Source organism: Ptychodera flava, chromosome 10, assembly GCF_041260155.1.
Source record: "Ptychodera flava strain L36383 chromosome 10, AS_Pfla_20210202, whole genome shotgun sequence".
Lineage (NCBI taxonomy): Eukaryota > Metazoa > Hemichordata > Enteropneusta > Ptychoderidae > Ptychodera > Ptychodera flava.
In genome coordinates this window covers 39379200-39400474 of record NC_091937.1, presented here as the reverse complement: position 1 = coordinate 39400474, position 21275 = coordinate 39379200, and the positions used below count along the sequence as shown (strand labels likewise).

At 38.0% G+C, this 21275-nt stretch overlaps 1 long non-coding RNA gene across 2 annotated transcripts in view; it reads left to right on the top strand.

Annotated features, from left to right (window-relative positions):
• LOC139142746 (uncharacterized) overlaps nt 1–21275 on the top strand; it is a 123049-nt gene that overhangs the window by 34848 nt on the left and 66926 nt on the right. The gene's annotated exons all lie outside the window — the stretch shown is intronic.

The following is a 21275-nucleotide window of genomic DNA, read 5'->3' as shown; positions in this document are numbered from 1 at the left end:
AGTGGTGATGATGATTTCACACAGTAGTTTTCTGCAGTCCTTACCAGGGTTGGAAGGAGAGGCTGGGTCATGGAGAAATGTTCTCGACAGATATCACTATAAGTGCACTGGATCTAGGACAAAACTGAACTGTTGTGAATTCATCCTGTATATTATCATAGAAATGTATATTTTATTTGACTTGAGTTCAACAACCATTTGGACATTTAACCATACCATAATGACATGCTACCCATCCAAATTTAACAATACTATATGGTCGGAGACTGCTTATTAGGTGAGCTTTTATATCTACAAATTATTACATGGGCTCAGGTAAGCCAAACTTTCTGTTAGAGGGGGGGTTACTCAAAGTCATCATGGTTGGCTGGGGTGCGACTCAAAATTTCGGAGTTTCTAATGTAATTCCTACGACCCCCAGATCGTAAATAATGACGGCTCCCTAAACAGCTGTGAACGCCCGAGTCAGAACGATCGGGACCAGTATCAGACGCACTGCTGTATCTCAGCGAAAATTTAGAAAAAAACAATGGAGCTACTGCTAAGAAATTTACCAACTCTTGGCTCTTGATGCATCAGTTACTGATCTTTTATACTGGTAAAAAGGCATTCTGAATACAGCGGTAAATTTCCTCCCAAACGACAAACGATAACACGCGGGCCTTCTGCAATGGACGCTGTCAACTTTACCTTGCTGCAGGCCCCACACCAATCTCGGCCCGGCCCCGCTGCACTTGTGCAGTCTACTACCTCCATGTAGTACAGCCTTACAGGTCTAGTAGCTGGCCAAACACACAAAAAACAACGTCGCAGTATAAATTCCGTAGGTCAGAACCGTTGATCATAAATTTTCAGAACCAGTGATGTTTAAAAGTTTTGTATTGATCACTTCATTTAGGTTTATGTGAATGACTTTCTCATCGAGCTGCGTCTATAATTGTCCCGGGCATTGTCCATGCAAATTTGGGGCCTGCCTTAGCTCCCTCCGATCGTCTGTAGACTACAGCCTGAGCAAATTGTACAGTTGTGAAAGTCAGATATGTATCATGAATTTTATACAAAAATATAAACAACAGAATCAAACTTAACCAAGAGGTTAGTTTGCTGTCGGGCCGGGTGCGCAGGGGACGGACTTTGCAGTGAGGCCGGGATCTCTCTTGTGTTTGAACGGGGTTTGAACTTCCATCGCATAGCAGCTAGCCGATACTTGTTGTACTACTGTAGTCCTTGTGAGGATTATATACCCGTTACGTTCGATATTATTTTGAAATACTTTTAAATTTAATAAGTAAGACTTTTGTACTGCATTCAAGATATAATTTTTCCTTTCTGAGCGTTTTCAATTACGCCCTACGGCAACGATATGCGAAGTTGATAGGCTGTGTTGCCTGCAGCGTAGCCGGCCTGGCCGTACACAAAACTTCGTTTGAGTAGACGGAGCAGAATCAGTCCCGCCATTTATTTTCAACGAAATTTTCATTATACTCCATAATGGAAGAAACGACTAGTTCAATGATTACAATGGTGAAGTGCTGAATTTTTATTCATATATGTTTTTCTCTCTCAATTCATTCAGCAAACTTGATCTCCGTACCATCGGTCACAACGTGCAGTGCCTTGCATGAAGCTTACAATCGACTGCCTCCGTCGTTAGTTTAGCTGTTCAAGACGTTTGTTTGCACGGCTCATTAGAGTCGGAACAATCTGTAAACACTTACATATTTATATCTTTCCGGTATTTCACCCAACTTTCGCGCGTTTTTAGCTTAGTCTCCAGTTTCGATGGACCAGACCTTTTCGAAGAGCGGTTTCTATGGACGCCACAGTAAAACTTGCGTAGATGTGGTTGAGCATGCGCGGTGGTGTGATTACGTTTCGTTTCGTGTGTCAACAGAGCTGACTTCTGGTCCGGACAAGAAGTCATTTTCCACTCCTTTTACTGTTAATCGTGAGGCGGGCTGGGATGCAAACCATGCGATTCAGTATTAATTATGGTCTACTTTCACATACTGAGGATGTCATTTTAATCAAAAATATGAAAAAAATTGTTAAAAGTTACAATACTGGGGCTTTAAGGGGCTGCAGTATCTAGTGTTATGTAATACCCAATCTGATTAAAATCAGATGTAGAGTACGGCGACGTCTTCTTATGCGTACGCGGTATTCTCTCGCTGTCACCTCTCACTACAGAGAGAGAGAGAGAGGCGACAGCGAGAGAATACCGCGTACGCATAAGAAGACGTCGCCGTACTCTACATCTGATTTTAATCAGATTGTGTAATACCCAGCCACTGCATTATTTAAGGCAGGTAAACAATTTGTGCATGTTGCCTTTTCAACCATAGAAATTTTTTATTCCTGAATAAGTGTGCAAACCCTATATGATTCATGATCCTTATAAGATATCCTATCTTATTATGGTAGTTATGATATCATATTTACACAAATTTAGCAGAAATTTGGGGTAAAATCTCAGGATTTTGGTCAAAAATTAAAATTTTTCAAAATAAACCTGAAAATTCCCAAAATTTACATTTAGATGCGGAGTGGATGTTGCTGTGGTGTTGAAATAAGAGTTAAACATTACATTGACACAAAATGACCAAAAATATTGAAATTTTAGAACTCATTTGCATATTTATTGCATAAAAGTATGCAACTGAAATCTACTCTATCTGTGAAAATACAGACAATTTCCTCTGCAAATGACACATTTGTTTCAAATAAAATAAGTAAATCATCAATTATTCCTTGAGAAAATTTAATATACGATGTTATGAGACTACTCTGACATCACTTTGTTACAAATTGGATGTAAATTTGGGGTGGAAAATGCCCTTTTTGGTCAAAAAAATAAAATTTTTCACAAAAATATATTACATTGAAAAGAAAACCAGAAATGGGGATGGAATAGTATTGTGGATCGCAGAGAGTATACTGGTACTTCACTCAAAGTGTGTGTGTGTAATTATAAAATGTGAAATTTACAAAAAAAAGGTATAAAATACAGAACTAATTTGCATATCAATTACACAACCATACCACAGAATTGTACTTTTCCTGTTACAACGTGGACAGCTTTGCTCTGCAAATGACACATCTCTATCTCAATGAATACTGCAAAGTATGAATTATTTCTCCACATAGATGAAAAATTACTAATTAGACCTGTTTTGAGATCACAATATTACAAAAATGGACAGATATTTGGGGTAAAAAGTCGGATTTTGGTAAAAAACAAATTTCCCAGAAAAATTTCAGGTAAGTTCACAAAAACCAGAAAAGTAAGATTGAATGGCTATTTTTGTTTCCAGAGAGCATACTGCACTGAAAATGTGTGTAAACTGTCAAAATATACCAAAAAGCCATAAAATACAGAACTAATTTGCATATCAATTACATACCATTCGTACCACTGAATTGTACTTTTCCTGTTACAACGTGGACAGCTTTGCTCTGCAAATGACACATCTCTATCTCAGAGAATATCGCAAAGTATGAATTATTTCTCCACGTAGATGAAATATTACTAATTTAGACCTGTTTTGAGATTACAATGTTACTAAAATGGACAGATATTTGGGGTAGAAAGAGGTTTTTTTGTAAAAAAACAAATTTCCCAGAAAAATTTCAGGTAAGTTCACAAAAACCAGAAAAGTAAAATGGAATGGCTATTTTTGTTTCCAGAGAGCATACTGCACTAAAAAATGTGTGTAAACTGTCAAAATATACCAAAAAGGATAGAAAATCAAGTTTTTGGTCAAAACAATATTTTCAGAATGAAAACCTAATGAAGGAAACAGAACACTGGGTAACACTCACATGTATATTGACTGATGTCGTAACTCAACTCAAGTCACAATTCTTTCAAAACTTGGGTAGACTGCCTCCAAAATATAATTTTTATGATCTTATCTACATATTTATGATGTCATTATAATGTGAGTCAAGCAATTGACACTCTTTACCACCTTCACAACTGATCAGATTACTAAGTGTACAAGGACATACTGGTGTCTGTTGAAAATAAAATATACTTTCACATGACTTATATCAAAATACTCTCTGTAATATACATAAATGGTATTCACAACATTTACAAAAAAGACTGAAATTGGAGTGTGAAAAGGGTTTGTGGTCAAAAAGTCAATATTTACAGACACAATAGTTCCAGTTTTTGCACCCAATTTACGCATACTGTATATGTGGAGCCCACACCTCAGCCTAGAGATTGCTGAAAAAGGGAGACATCATACATCTTGATGTCATCATCGCAGACTCAAACTGGTAAGCTTGTGTATGGACATGCACTTTGAAGCTGGATAACTAATTTATGTTGCTATGACAAACAATGCATGCAATCATGAATTCACTCTTTACATGTAGCATGGATTATTTTGTACATCTTTCCATGAAGATTGTCATGTAGTAACTTGGAAAATGAAGTAACAATAAAGTTTTACAAAAAATATACACACATGAAACTGGATAATCCACACGAGTGTCATGGCCCGGATTCTTGATATCAAATTCTAACCTTATTTTGTAAACCACACATACATATACTGCACAGCTGTCAGGTTGAAATTTTACACGAGGTGTAAATTGAATAACAAACTGACCAGTAAAGATACCATCCATGTTTTGAAATCTATCATGAAGGTTGAAATTTACATGAGGTGTAAATTGAATAACAAACTGACCAGTAAAGATATCATCCATGTTTTGAAATCTACCATGAAGGTTCAAATTTACACAAGGTGTATATTGAATAACAACTGACCAGTAAAGATACCATCCTTGTTTTGAAATCTATCATGAAGGTTGAAATTTTACACAAAGTGTAAATTGAATAACAAACTGACCAGTAAAGATACCATCCATGTTTTGAAATCTATCATGAAGTTTGAAAATTTACATGAGGTGTAAATTGAATAACTAACTGACCAGTAAAGATACCATACATATTTTGAAATCTATCATGATGGTATCCTCACTTTTGAGAGTAGCAGAAAGTTCAGGAGTGTTGTAGTAGTTGTCCATGTACACTTTGTGGCCTTGGTTTAGGAATCCTCCCTTTTCGCATCAAACCCATCACTACGTTGTAAGTGTGGCCTTTCAGAGCTTCGTCGTCATCACCGTCTTGATTGGGGTCATACTCGCCTCCGGTATAGATGTCATACACAGAAGTGTAACCACTCGACGACTCGTTGATTTGGTATGCTTTCAGGCCAAAGCGATCGGGTTTATTAGGGATGTATTGACGAAAGGAGATGTTGCCCCTCCATGGAACCATGCCTTCATCTAAACTGAGATGTTGCTCGGGTTTATACACGGAATACACGGAGCGAAAACGGCCTGTGACAGCATCGAAAAACGGTCTGATCTTGAACAATGGGTCATACCCCTGGTTCCCTCGACGAATGTAGCTGTTATTATTGTTGATGTGAAAGAATGTAAGAATCAACTTGAAACGGTCTCGCGGCATCAGATTTCTGAAAAAAAGGAGTGTCTATGATGGAATTGACACTCCAATAATCATCGATATCTGGCTTGTGGACCAGTGACATCGCAACCGACATACCGAGGAACAGTTTCATTTCATCATTGTTTGCATCCTTCCACTTCCGGGCTCTTGCGCAATTGCGTGGGGCTTCAAGTTTTCACCGTTCGCCTTGATGTAAGAATTGGCGTATCTGTTCATCTCACGCACTAAATTCTCAATATCTTCGTCAGATATAAACAGCTGAAGAAAATGAAGAGGCGAAGCATTATCTGGGAGGCGAATTTTCAGGCTGGACTGCCAGTGAACGGCGGCACGGGCAGACCATGGAGGTACCTCCATGGGGTCCTACTAATTACTGCCCGTGACTGCCCGTAGCTGCCCGAGGACTGCCCGAGAACTGCCCGAGGACTGCCCGAGGAGCAAGTAGGCCAAATTTCGCCCATTTTAACACTAGGCCAATAGGTTCAGTTTATATCATGCCCAGCCAACCAAAAATATCATTGATTTGGCGTTTTCTGTAGCGGTTTTAGAACCCGAAAGACGCCGGGCTTTCAACGAGAAAGACGTCTCCAACTTGATTGAGAGATCATACCATTCAGTGCAAGGGGTGGTAGGCTGTCCGGCTGTACGCGCTCGGCGAGGTTATTGTGCCACCTCTCGGACTGAATGGTATGATCTCACTATCAAGCTGGCGACGTCCTAAAGACCGACGTCTTCCGTGTTCCTAAACTGCCGTAGAAAACATCAGGTTAACGCCAAATCAATGATATTTCTGGTTGGCTTGGCATGATATAAACTGAACCTATTAGCCAAGTGTTAAAATGGGCGAAATTTGCCCATTTTTTCCTCAGGCAGTGCTCGGGCAGTTCTCGGGCAGTCCTCAGGCAGCTACGGGCAGTCACTGGCAGTAATTAGTAGGACTGCCTCCATGGGCAGACAAATATCGCTCGACCAACCTAGCGCGACGTCATTGGCATCGTCTTCGTCACTGCTGTCGTTGACCATCATCCATTCGATGTCGTTGTTTGGAATGTCATCGAACCCGCATCGAACTCAATCTCGTCGAAATGAGGGCCATCAAACTCATCTTCGGAGTCAGTATCGGCGAATATTTCGTCCCAGACAGCTTGCCACTCAGGATTTGGAAAATGGATTCGTCCGTTGACCTCTTGATCTCTGACATCGCTCAAAGTTTGTTCAGCTATTGTTCATGGAATGAATATTCAGTACGACGTTCTCTGTACGTTTCCCGCCCTGGAAATTCCCATGAAGTGACGTATACAGTTATTTGCATACATACCACACATCTTTCAATGACATACCACGATTACACCACATTTAATGATGACGTGACACACGAAATCGTCACTTTAACGTGTTTATTTTAGACATGACAGTTATACGTGTAAACTCGTAGTTAGCGTATCGCTGAATGTAACACAATCCGTGTAAACTCGTAGTTAGCGGGTTAAGGGTTAATCAAAGTTGGTACAAGGACATTGACCTATGTCATACATATGCACATTGATTTGTTTTTGATACGATCCAATATGGCCGCCGTGTGTCCATCTTATTACGAATTTTTCATGTCCTGAACTACAACTCAGACATGTATCAAGCGAATTTATTCAAAGTATTTTTATCACAGACCTAATGAATGGGACTCTATCCTCTCTGAGGACCTGTAATCAAAGTACCCATTAACAAGTGGGGACTGTGTCATCAACGATGACTTGTTATATCATTCATTAAATAACCACTGTATTGTCCCTGCAAAGTGTTATAACATTGTCAGACTGTATATGTCTTAATATGTAAGCAAGCATGTATATTGGGGGGGGGAGGCACGGAAAAAGCCCAGGAAATGTAAGGGGGGTGGGCCGTAGATTTTCTCCATAATTTACTTGGGGCATGGAAAAATCACCAGGAAAATAGAAAATCCTCCAGACCCCCCTGGAAGTAAATTCTGAACACTCCCTAATGCGTTGTAACTTGCTGATGGCCTTGTATTATTAAATCACTGTCTTGGATGAGTTCTAATGGAATTATTTGCTCACGTGTTTACACACGTGAGCATATGTCGCAGCGATGTCTGTCTGTCTGTCTGTCTGTCTGTCTGTCTGTTGGTCCGATATCTCAAAAATGGCTAATCAGATCAGAATCAAATCTGGTACATATATTCAGTTAGCAAATGGCAAGAACTGATTAGTTTTTGGTGGGTGTGGCTTGCATACTTTTTGCTCATTTGCATAATTAATGATTTTAGAAAAACGAATATACATTAAAACGACTACACACAATTTGATGAGATTTGCTACAAATGTTGATCACACGTACACCAAGATATATCAGCAGTGGGAACCATTTATATGTAAGGGGTGACATGAAAAATTGTTGCTAATTGCATATTTAATGAACTTTCCTAATTAGGGATATATGTCTGATTTGACTCGATCAAAATTGACCAAACTTGGTATGTATATTAAAGATACTATTATTTAACATTATTGAAAGTCATTAAGCGTTTTAACTTTAGCCAATTCCTAATTTGCATATTAATGAACTTTGCTAATAGTGGATATATATTTGAATTGGCTGGACCGACGTTGATGAAACTTGCTACATGTATTTGGAGCTACTATGATACAACATTTTTGAAAGTCTTTAAGCATTTTTACTTCAGCCAATTCCGAATTTGCATATTTAATGAACTTTCCCAATTAGGGATATATATTTGAATTAACTTGATTGTAGTTGTTGAAACTTGCTATACACATCAAAAACAGTGATATAACATTATTGAAAGTCAAAAGACATTTTTACTTCAGCCAATTCCTAATTTGCATATTAAATGAATTTCGTAATTAGGGATATTTATCTGAATCGACTTGATCAAAATGATGAAACTTCCTATGTACATTAAAGACACTATAATACATTATTATTGAAAGTCGTTAAGCATTTTCTCTTCAGCCAATTCCTAATTTGCATATTTAATGAACTTTCCTAATTAGAGATATATATCTGAATTGACTTGACCAAAGTTGACAAAACTTGCTACATATATTGCAGATACCATGATACAACATTATTGACAATCATTAAGCATTTTTACTCAAGTCAATTCCTAATTTACATATTTAATGAACTTTGCTTATTAGGGATATATACTGGGATTTACTTGATCAAAGTTGGCAAAACATGCTATGTACATTGATGATTATACCTGGTTAAAACAATATCGAAAGTCATTTCACATTTTCATGTCAGCTAATTTATAATTTGCATATCTAATGAGCTTTCACAGCTCGGCATATATGGCTTGAAGGACTTGGCCAATGGTAATTACACTTGCTATATAAAGTGGTGATACAATGACAGCAGTCAACGAACTTTAATATTTTTATTTCAGCTAATTACATATTTGTATACTTCGTGACCTTTTAGAATTAATCGACGGTGATTATTGTTCATTATGTTGATCATAATACTTTCAATGAAGTTGCAAACATTTGGCAAAGGTTCAAATTTACACATAACTGTAATATATAATGAAACACATGAGCATTTTCAGTTCATATCTGGTTAAAGTACTGTGTAAGCTTGTAGTCATTCTATCAGCACATAATAGCATCTGCAAAACAATTGTGGCGATGTCAAGAAGTTAAGTAAATCATATACATCCGCACTTCTGTGTGTTCTTGTAATTTGTCATCAGAATATCAAATTTTCCTCAAGTGAAATTCTAAGTTGAAGTTGTAATTTAAGTAATATTTTGCATGAAAATGGCAGTGATGTCCTGTTATCAACATTATTTGATATTCCAATTTGTTTTGCAAGTATGTAAAGCAGCCTGATGCCACTTAAAGTGTATCAATATGTATATTCATATTGTATGTATACCGGTATGTGTATGTGTGTGTTGGGGGGAGGGGGTACGTGCGTACATACAGTGATACTTTAGGCCAGGAAGAAAAAATAAATTGTTCATCGGAATCGCCGCTTCTACTTTGGCATATTTGGAATTTTTTTTTTTTTGATCACGGCAAATTCTTACTTCCGCATTACAAATATTTTTAGTACTGCCGCTGGTGGCGCCCTACACTGTGTCGGGTTTTCGTGGGCACGGGATTTTGAATGAGACTTCATACGTGTTCGGACTTTAATAGTTGATGCCAACACGTTGTTGTGACGTCTGAATTTGGCGAATCACAACGCAAAGTGGGTCGATATGGCCAGAAATTTGCTCGTTTTGTAAAGGTTAGTACATGTCAGATCATGAGTATTAATTTGATCGCCAACATTCGACGTGATGGCCAACACTAACAGTTAGTTCCAGAGACGCTACTTAGTGTTTGTCCTGATATTACGTTCGGCGATTTATTCAACAAGATCGTGACAGCAGATGGACGGTGCATCCGATTGAATGAAAATTGCAGCGAAAGTATAAAAATTTACGGCAATGATAAAACACATGGTTGCGTCGATGTTAAAGTACGATCTGAATGATGACTATATAACATCACTCCGATCACAGTACAGTGTTGTTAGACCATTGTGTAAAATGTGTATATATAGACAGTGGTAAAGAGGCCAAAACATGGGGCCAAAGTAAAATGAAAAAACTCAGATGCTAGGTCCCACCAGGACAAAATTAAAGGACAATAGTGAATTGTTGAATTTCAGTGATTTGCTGTTCATTTTAATTTTATTCTGAGAGAATGTTGAAATGCTCAGAATATGTTGTGCAAACACTAACTGTGAATGTAATGGCCTATGTTATTGTTGGGAAATATAGTATTGAATTCAGTTACCAGTATCAGTGTTTCTTGTCTGAGATATTTCTGGTAAAAAGGGAAACAATTATCATGCCTTGTCTGCATCTTTGCAAAAATGCCAGAGAACCGCGTTTACCTTCGGCCTAAAAAAAAAAAAAAATTTCGCTCGCCGCTCCTGGGACTTGGTCCAAAAAATCCGATGAACAAGATTTTTTTTTCTCTGGCCTTATGAACAAAATATGTAATTATTCACATAATTCCTCAGGAAGAATATTATATGTTATTTTAAAGTGCAGCGGTTGTTGCGCTGTGCATGCGCAACTTCTTTGTTCATAAACAAATTTGTTTTATAAACATAATTCAAACTTCAATCCGAGTGAGATTGAAGCAGTCCCTCACTTGGTAATTGCTCTATTAAAGTGTAAGACTCGATCAAGATCATGCAACAGTAAAATGTTTAAGGTTGGAAACGGACTACAATGGTGTATAATTTCTATTTATAAACTCTTGTAAGGCTACGAACATTGAGGCAATACAGTCAGCACATTATGTTGCTGAGTTTACAGCACGCAGTCATGGTGAACATAACAAATGGGGTGTGATTGGCACGACAACGTTGGTTGTACACAATGCTATGTACGGTACAGTAATAAAACATCACTAAAATAATCAACATTGTATATACAATTTAGGCCAGCAACAAGTACAATGTGGCCGCATTCTTTTATGCTGAACACTCAAGATGGAGCCCACGTACAATGTGCATGATGAAGAAGGGGTGTGTGGCCACAGGGAATTGAGTAATCTTGTTGTTGTTCTTGTTGTTGTTGTTATTGTTGTTGTTGTTGTTGTTGTTGATGGTGATGATGATGATGACGATAATAAAAAATATTAAAAAACAATGTGTCATTCCTTGCTGTTGTCGTACCCGGTCAAAATCGATCACATTTGAACTTCCCGGTCGATGGTGATGGGTCTGTCATCACTGGGCATTTAAATTGACCAATTGGGGACCCTGTAAAGGCTGCTTCGGCCAGCTCTCATTACTAATACATTAGGAGGCTTGTCCTAACGCAAAATTTCACTACAGTTTAAACTTCGCCGTCTCAACTTCATTCAATTTCCATTCTTGTAGAATAATACTTATATGGATACCAATGACAAATCAACCCGTCGTTTACTGTAAACTATCACCTGGAATACTCATTCACAACGACAATGTACACTCGCTCAAGTACGAGCCCGGATGTTGATTACGCTTGTATCCTTGTAACGGGGGAAATTCAAATACCCGGAAGTGTACGCTTTAACTATCGACAGTATATCCTTACGTAAAATGGCAGATTTCCTGACAAAGAGTTGGTAAGTATCCGTTTATCTGCATGACTATGAAGGTTTTTCTACTTTTTCGCGTACTTTTGAATGTTACACGTACGCGTAGGAACAGGGAGCATTGAAACATAAACAATCGGCTGGCCGAAGCAGCCTTTACAGGGCCCCCAATTGGTCAATTTAAATGCCCAGTGATGACAGACCCATCACCATCGACCAGGAAGTTCAAATGTGATCGATTTTGACCGGGATACGACTTGGAAATCACCGTTTTTCCACTCGTTTGCAGGTCGGTAGCTCAAGTGAAGCCCAAATTAGGTCAGTGAGATAAATTTCAGTGCCTATGTTAGCACATTTCAATTGATCGCTCGTGAATGGGGTGTTTTTTCTGGGCCTTGTAGGTGGCTGATGAGCCTCGATCAGGGGCATCTCGATTCCACCCTTGGTTGGTTGTATAATAGGACGGGAGTGACGTTGGGCGACCTACGTCGTTTTTTTGTCACGATTACAGTTTTCTTTTACAATTATCTACAACATCGACATACAACAGCAAGGAATGACACATTGTTTTTTACCTTCTCGTGTCTATTTATAGACAGAGAAGGTATTAGAGTTGAAAAACCAGTATGCTGGTGTCAACTACTTCCGTCTGTCAATACTTCCGTCTGTCAAGATCCGTTGACGTCATGCCATTGTGATGGGTCATATCATAAACTGGTGGGGGTGTTCATGGTTCAGGTTGAGGTGCAGGAGAACGATTTTGAGCTGTGACAAAAATCAAAAGGGACTTAGCGGCATAGCCACAGTGTTAAGCCTTTCTCCAAGGTTTCTTAGTTGACTACGATCTATTACAGACTACTGAGCTGACGTTAGGGGTACTCACTTTGTGTTTGCTTACTCTGTGTGCGCTAGTGTTTGGTACTGAGTTGCATGGATATCCCCTCATGGCCTCACGTGATATGGGCCTGTTGCATAAACTGCAGCTGATGATCATATGCCTCTGAGTCTGAACAGCTTGAGCGGAGATACCCCTATTTGCATATTTATATTAGAATTTCGTTCAAATGGAAGTGATGAGGGCGCTGTTCTACTTGACCGTTAGTGTGATTTTTCCTGTTTTTTGGGGGGCAATTTCAGCCCATTTTTTCCCAACAAACGATGTCAGAGACATTTCTATGGTCATATAAAGCAGTCAAGTTTGTGCCTATGAATTTTTATCGACTTCTACGGCTTACTTTTGGTGCTATGTGTGTATTGTCGATCTATGGCTCGCTAAACATAGGCCTACTTTCGGGCTGCCGCAACTACATGCCCAGCTGATTCTTGTGAATATTTTTACATAGTTAGACAGTCTAATCATTATTTAAGCCCCCTAACTTAGTCTTATTCTTGTTCATGCCCTGCAAATCACTGCTTTGGCCTCGTAGGTCGTACACCGTCCCGCCATCAGAAGACAAGATGGCCGCTTAGAGTGAGGAACCGTGTTGCTCTCCGCTGACGCCTTGCTCACGTTTACAAATTGTTTAGGCCCAAAGAGTGCAACAATATCACATATTTTACTGTTGTCAATCCAACTTATGTTATATTTATTTGATGCTTGGGTTACTATCTATTTCGCGGTAGTCCTCGTAGGCATTGGCTACCGATATTCCATTAGGTAACCGGAGAAGTCGGGCAGTTGCGAACTCGGCCAGCGCCAGCGCCGACCAACTCGCCCAGTGGGACTCGGCCAGGAGAAGTCTGCCACTTGCAACAAAGCAATATTATTGCATACGCATTCTCTTCACAGTTGATGCCAAACAATTTTAACTTTTTACTACCATAGTTTTTTGTTTATATTTTGTCGGTTTAATACTACTACGAACATTCAGAAAACAACTCAAAGTCGAAGAGCTCCCACGTCCACCCTGCAAAACATGTACGGTCTGCCTCCGTGTTTCTGCAGATCGCGCGCGTACCGTATTAAAGTTCAGGCAAACATTATGCCATTTCTTCAGTAAAATTCATGGCTTGATGACTCTTAACTAAGTTTGCCTCACCATCTCCTATGACTTTTTAACGAACTTCAAGTGTAACTATGACGAAGACTGCAAAACTCGCTTAGTAGTACCACGATCGCGATACACCGCCATCTTTAATTTTACCCAATGTGTGTATATCACACGTGCATTGAACTGTGATCTGTGAAGTTTGCAAACATTACGCTCATCTTATGAATGACATTTAGATCGCTTTCGTATATAACTTAAGTGAGACTTCAAAAAAGAAACACTAATATGGAGCACATATTCTAATTGGGTGCATACTGTACTGGCCGACTTCTCTTGTATTCGGTCATTGTCAACTGTCAGTGTCTTGTGTTTGGAGTCGATGCAGGATGTGATGGTCGGACATTCCCACGTCTGATTTTACTGACCCCTCAGCCTTTCAAGATAATAATATCGTTGTAAGAGTGGATTTTAGTGACCGTGATTTGTCACAGTTTTCCTTTTCACTGGTAACGGGTAGTATATCACTGTCCAGTTACCATGTTTCAACTCGTCAATGTTGACTGAAGTCCGATAGCGTAAAGGCAGTGCCATAGCGTTACATACGCTGTACGCGTACACTGGGCTGTACGATCGGCCTTGTACGGTAACAGCGCATACATGGCATCGTGAAATCATGCCGCAAATATAGGCGCACTGTCAGAAATTCACGAAACTTGCCACAAGCGTTGTTCAATAGCAAGTGGTTTGACACAACAAGTTATATTTTGTTCAAGACCTGTATCAGTGTGTTTCGGGTCACAGTCTAAAAATAGCACACAGCTGAGAGGTATAAACCATCATGGCAACGTACGAATTCAGTTGTCAATTATCATTAGTATTTATTTCTATCATACATAGATACGATGAAATTACTCTCAAAAGTGTACATTACCTCATAGCATGTTCAATTTCGCATTAAATAATCATATTTGTGAGCTTTCGAGCCCATTTTCACGACCAAGTCGCTCGAACGACGTGTATTCCGGCATATTGCTTGTTTACATTCAGAACGAGGCTCTGCAGCCTATTGAATTATGCAAATTTCTATACGTCCGCTCAAGCTGTGAAAACGGTCATTGTGTAAGCCTGTCGGCATTTTCCTTGCATTTTTTCTCATTTAATTTTGCAAAATATCGGCGAGTACCTCAATATTTCAAGATAACTCTTTCTTGCCAATCGTTTCCTGGAGTTTCAGAGTCATATGAACGAAAATGAGTGAAAGTTTTAGACAGGAAAATCGGACGTCGGTCATGTTCATTGTTTACAGTACAATCAGAAGTTTATGTGGAGGAAATAACTAACAAACACTGTACATGATGCCCGCCCTCTAGAGGCAGACCTTCCTATATGAAGTACCACATTTGATGCTTGTGGAAAGCTTGACCACACAAAGTAGCATTTAAACATCTAGACACGGTGGAGGGACCGTGATTTAGAAAATGACAGATTGAAGGTATTCTGAAAATGTCAAATACTGAGGAAAAATGCGCAAATATTCAAAATAAACAGGTTAATTGACTGGTCAGCTATAAAAAACAATGAAAATGTTTATGATCAAAAGTTTTTGAGATGCGCAAATTTTAACAAATACAGAAATTATTAACATTATAAATATAAGACCAAACTATTTTTTCAGGGATGGGACAGGTTGGAAATGAGGGGTGAGAGACAAAGGCACTTCTATTGCTGCATGTGGATGCAGCCACACCATTTCATTTACAGCATACTTATTCACTGTGTTGTGTTCAAGTTCCATATTGTACTGACTGTCATACAAGGATAACATAAGCAAATCAAATCAAATTAGAAAAGGATCAATGCTGTTGTGTGGATTTTGTTGAACATGGCTGATTTTAATATTTCGCCCTATATATTTGGTATCCGGCAAAGGCATATTTTGATGTAAAGTCAAAATTAACACTACATTGCTGACAATATATGTTACCGTTTCTGCATGAACTTTCTTTTTTAATTAAAGTATAGTAGTACTTCGAACAGATTAACAATTATCATGATGTCAACCCATAATTTTACATCACAAAGACAGTAATTCTGCCAATTTTTTTTTTTTTCAGTCATTTTATAATTTTGCACTGCACAAGATGATTGAACAATTTGCAATGTGTGAATTTGTAAACTCAAAGAATAAAAATCCTTTGGTCACAGATTAAATTATTTATTTGAAAAGAAATTTACTCTTAAACATTTTTAGCATATATTCTTTACACGGTCATGTATTTCAAGGAAAATATGCCTATTAAAAACAGTAATTTCTTCACTTTCAATTTTTTTCAATACTATGACACTTATCAGCCATGAGGTTTTACAAACACATGACCAGATAAGCGTTTTTCATCATTTCCACAGGACTCTTTGGAAAATCCATTAAAAACAGTTAAAAGTGACTTAAAATGATCACTTGGTATACATTTAATTTACAGATGCCAGGTTGTGTATATCACATGCACTCAGGTCAGTAGGAAGTGCGTCATTACTATTTTGGACTGTTAATTCTTATTTCTGAATTATTTAACTTTTTTCCACATTGAACTATCTTTAGGCAGTTTATACTATAGGGTTATTCACAAAATACGGCCCTGTATGGACGAGGGCTCAGTGAGTGACGTATTGGACGAGCCGAAGGCGAGTCCAATACGTCACTCACTGAGCCCGAGTCCATACAGGGCCGTATTTTGTGTATAACCCTATTATTATACACCTCCCTCCATTAATCGTCCGTATAAACTAATTCTATGGTAAATTTTGAAGGATGCGGCACGCGTGATATGAGTGGAACGCGCGCGATTGTTGAAATAAAATTGCTACAAACCCCTGAAAATTGTGCGTCGCGCGTCTCCCGTATTCGGGACTCCGCGTACTATACAAAATACGGAAAGTTATTGGACGGTCAAACTCCCATAGGTTACGGCAGTAGGTGTATAATAATGTAGCTTAGAATTTTTTTGATTGATGTATTTAATCATCTTTTGGGTTCTTTGGGTCCATATCCCACCTCATGCCCCTACATTATCAACTATTTACCAACAACTTCATGCCAACAACCATTACCTGACCTGGCCACACATTAGAGAAGGTACAGCGTCATTGACGGTATTTTTAATTTTTTATTATCGTCATCATCATCATCACCATCAACAACAATACAACAACAACAACAAGATTACTCAATTCCCTGTGGTGTGGCCACATATCCCAGGTGAAAAGTCAAAGCTCAAAATTTGCAAAACATTATGGGGTAAAAAGCAAGCATTTTGCATGACCGAGTTGCCAGCAAAGCGTGAAATTCAACAAAATACACTTCAGTTTAATTAAAATCTTACAAATTTCTTCATCATGTACATTGTGGACTAAGGAAACCTCAACCACGGCTTGAGTGTTCAGCATAAAAGAATGCGGCCATAGTCCATAGTCAAACGCTACGTTCAATATCACAACATATCCTACCTCCATGATCGCAATCAACTTGTTTAGCCAATCGCTCCTTTTTTCCGTAAAACATTCCCAAAAAGTTTTAAATCTGCCTTTTCTCTCACTTAGAGAGCAATAGCTGTACATGATATACCCGTAATCCTCTTTTGTGTTCGAGTTGTGGACAAGCTTTCGCGGGTCGGCAGACCTGATTAAATATTCATGTAAACCACTGACCCCTTCTCGGAAAGTTCGCATAAATTACTGGAACTTTCTATTGTTAGGCAAGATGTCATTATTTTAGTCCTTATATGGTACTAAACTGGGTTCAAAGGGTAAGGAAAAGTCTTGCTGAGTTCGGCAATGCGTAGCGAAGTTGGGCATAATGCATAGAAGGCAACCACTTGCGGGTTTTACCGTATACTGACTTAATTGGCGCTGAGAGCAAGAGTGATTTCGTCACCTGATATGATTGTACCGTATCGCTTCGTTCACCATAAATTTGACCAGGGTCCTTGAGTTTGAGGTCAGTTTGCCACACTTTCGTTAACACGGTGAACCAAGTAGACATTTTTTTCGGCACTTTCTGTCGCATTTTTCGAATGTTTGTGGCCAATTTTATTGGAGCTTGAGTGAATACAACAAAGTTGCCGCAGAATGAGAAAAGTTTCAGAAAGTCCATACAACGACTTTGCAAACTAACTGTTGGTGAATATCACAACTTCCATGTTTTATCAAACACCATCGACAAGAAAGAATACATAAGTTCACATTTTGCTTTCAAGGAATTATTCACTTGGTACACGTCTGTGAATAAAAACCAATTTAGTGAATGTGATCGATATATCAGGGTAATCAATCATGACAGTTTTTTACTGCTTTGTAGTGAAGTTATTGTGAGTTTCATAGAGAAACTTATGGTTGATTGCATTCACTCTATTGATATGTCAAAATGGCGCTAGCTCTGATCAATATGGCAGCACAAGTGTTTAAATGTATTATTGTGTCATTGATAAATTAACACAAAAATTTGATGTATGAAGAGTGAAGGTGCTTGACTGCTAACTTTTTCTGTCAAGCATCCTGGCAGCCAGTAGTTGTATTCAATACATGTAGTTGTTGGATTGGATACGTTTCCTTGATAGACATAATCTGTCCCTGTTAAGACAATTTTTGTCATTATATGCATAGATTTAACACCGGCTAGAAGATGTTGTTTCCTGCAGCAGCCACCATGGAATTTTTTTGCAGTTTTGTGGCCCGGAGACAAGTGGGTTTTCTACAATTTTTTTTCCATATAAACCGTTTGGTTTAGTCGTGGCTAAGTTGTTTTTTTGCTCATAAAGCATTGCCAGGATTGTTTGTCTGTACTCTTAAGTGCAGAAAGGTCATGCGAGGTCAGAAAAGGTGCTTTATTTCCCCTCCAATGCTCAACAACACTGATGCCATTGTACCAGATGTAAATAAGGTTGTCAATCTCATTATGAATTAAAAAGTCATTCAGGACAACCATTGCCACTCCTTTGCAGTAATGTAAATTGTTTGACTGAGTATTCTTGAAGATTTTAACAAAATTTCATTGCACTGAAGAAACCAAATATGGCAGCCAAGCAAATTTGCATTTTTTTCATTTTACTGTCAAACCTACCAGGGTATAAAGTCTGAGTAAAAGGGTGGGGACTCACATTGGGGGCATATTCCATTATCTAATATGGCGTTTTTGACAATCTTTGTAATTCCCGGCTTTAATAACTTGCAATTGTGACAGTAAGTGAAGTATATGTATAATAAAATTTGTAAAGTTAGGTGTAACAGTTTTTACTACCACAGAAAGCAGAAAATGTTTTGACTAATTTTTTTTGTTTGCAGGAAGTGTTGTTCAGACCTAACAACAAGTTCAACCTTGCCTAGTATCAGTACCATATACCTTCTAAATGACTTGAAAACTGAAGCAGTCCAAATATTTGATGTACAACTGAAGCTGTCCTTACTGAGGTCTTTAAACTGTATCTCACCAAAAATGAGCTGAAATTAGAAGATTAATACTCACAGCAAGGAAGTCTTCTAGCCAAACCCAGCTTGGTCAAACAAACAGCTCAGCTCACGTGATTTTGGAAATGGTCCAACACAACAGTCTGTATCAGGTACATGCAGGCAATGAGTTTTATGGTCAAAGTCCAACTTAGTTGCATTGGTGAGAGGTCACTCAGGCTGTGTATGCTATTGCAAATCTTGCACCACAAGGAGTACAGTCGATTGCCATTGTAGAAAAAAGTCATTTGCTTTCATTATGATGGTTTCATTCCGATCAGCTGAACCTTGATATTAAAACATCTGGAATTTTTAACAATGTTGCTAAAATGACATAAACAAACATGTAAGGGCAGTTAAACTCACACCAGATGATTTATGACAGATAACCAACTGCACTTTGCTGTTCAGATAAACAAGTTTTGATCAGTAATTAATGGTCCACCATTATGGTAGCCAACCTAAGTTCACTGGCAGATGACCATTTTGCTCCACATTTTTCATGTCCTAGTAGCCCAGCTGATATACCTTGACTGATGTTTCTTCAAACTTTCCAAAGACATAATACTGTATCTTCAATGGCATTTCAGCCATTGAATGTTACAAGTGTATTATGTATATTTATTTCCACTATTTTTGGCCTCCCTGTTGGCGTTGCACACTTTAGAGACAAAATATTTTGGATATTTAATATTCTTTTTGCATGATATCGTACATTTTATTATAAGTTTATCTGAACATTGAAAAGCATAATAAAACAGTCTGTAAAAGCATTTTTAGTTACATGTACTTCTGGTACAATGATTTATAAGCGGTTGAAAATGTGTTCCTTCGAGATGATTCTTTCTTTGTGTTTGAAGAAAGTGCAGGCTTTGTCAATGAGCAATGTATCTTCCAGTCTGTGTAAACTTTCTAGTGTCTGTGTAACTGATATAGAGGAGACAATTATCACCGAGTCTCCTTTTTTGTTTACAGCTACATTGACCTGCACAACTTCTGGATGGCCTGTAGCATAAGGATTTGAAGAAGAACTACAGTATCGTTTACAGTGTACATACTGCAAATACAAGAAGTAATTGGAAATCACAATTATACTACATCTCGTAACCTTGAATTTCTTTTGTGCACATTTATTCTTAACAAATGGTAATTTGCTCATGTTATTGACTCCAAATTATGCCATTTTTCAATGTGAATTCTCCCATAAAAAACATCTTAACAGTTGTGATCATAGACATGAGAAAGAAATCTTGTGAAACGTTAATATGCGTAGCTTGCATTTAAAACAGCATTGCAATATTTTTCATTTCAAGAATGTGCAGGAACAAATGTTAACAGACAAGAAACTTTCCAGGAAACCATGGAAAAAATGAAGTGGAATATGTAATTTCAGCCAATTTTGTGGATACTATTTGTATCAAATATATAATATTTTTATTAGAGTCTGATAGTCTGATAGAAGCAAGTCAAATGGGCAATTTTATTGTAAAAAGAATTGTCCATCATTATGATGACTTTACGCAGTCTATCCATGCAGAAATAGAATAAAGCAAAATTTGATGTAAGTATACAGTTTGTGAGCATCATAATTTCCTAAACAGCCAGTAGTTGTAAACTTTTACCACTGTTTTTTTTTACAATTTGTGAATGCATTAACTACAGTTTCTTTTACTCCCCAAGCATACTGAGATACACAGTGTTGAGCTTGTCAGCTCTGCCTTGATAGGTGTAAAACTGTATTGTAATTGTTGACAAGTAAATTCTGGTTTGAACTGGAATTCAAAATTGTTGTCAAGCTGCATATTAGGTGTGTCAACATGTGTTTGCAATTAGAAGAAGAACTTGCAATTAACATACAAACAAATCTAGTGGAAAAATCATCAAAACTTGCTTACTTTCAAAATTATCCATGGAATTGCACCTATTTATCTGAGAGATTTATTAGATTTATATGTACCTGCCAGAGACCTGCGATCGAGTGACAAATTATGTTTAACCCAGCCGCGTGGCAACTTTAACAAGACATATGGACAGAGGGCGTTTTCAGTATGTGCACCCTTACTATGGAATGATTTGCCATTTGAAATTAAGACCGCCAGAAGTGTAGATAGTTTTAAGCGCAGTTTGAAAACTTACCTTTTACTCAGTTTTATGTGTAATTTTCTGTAA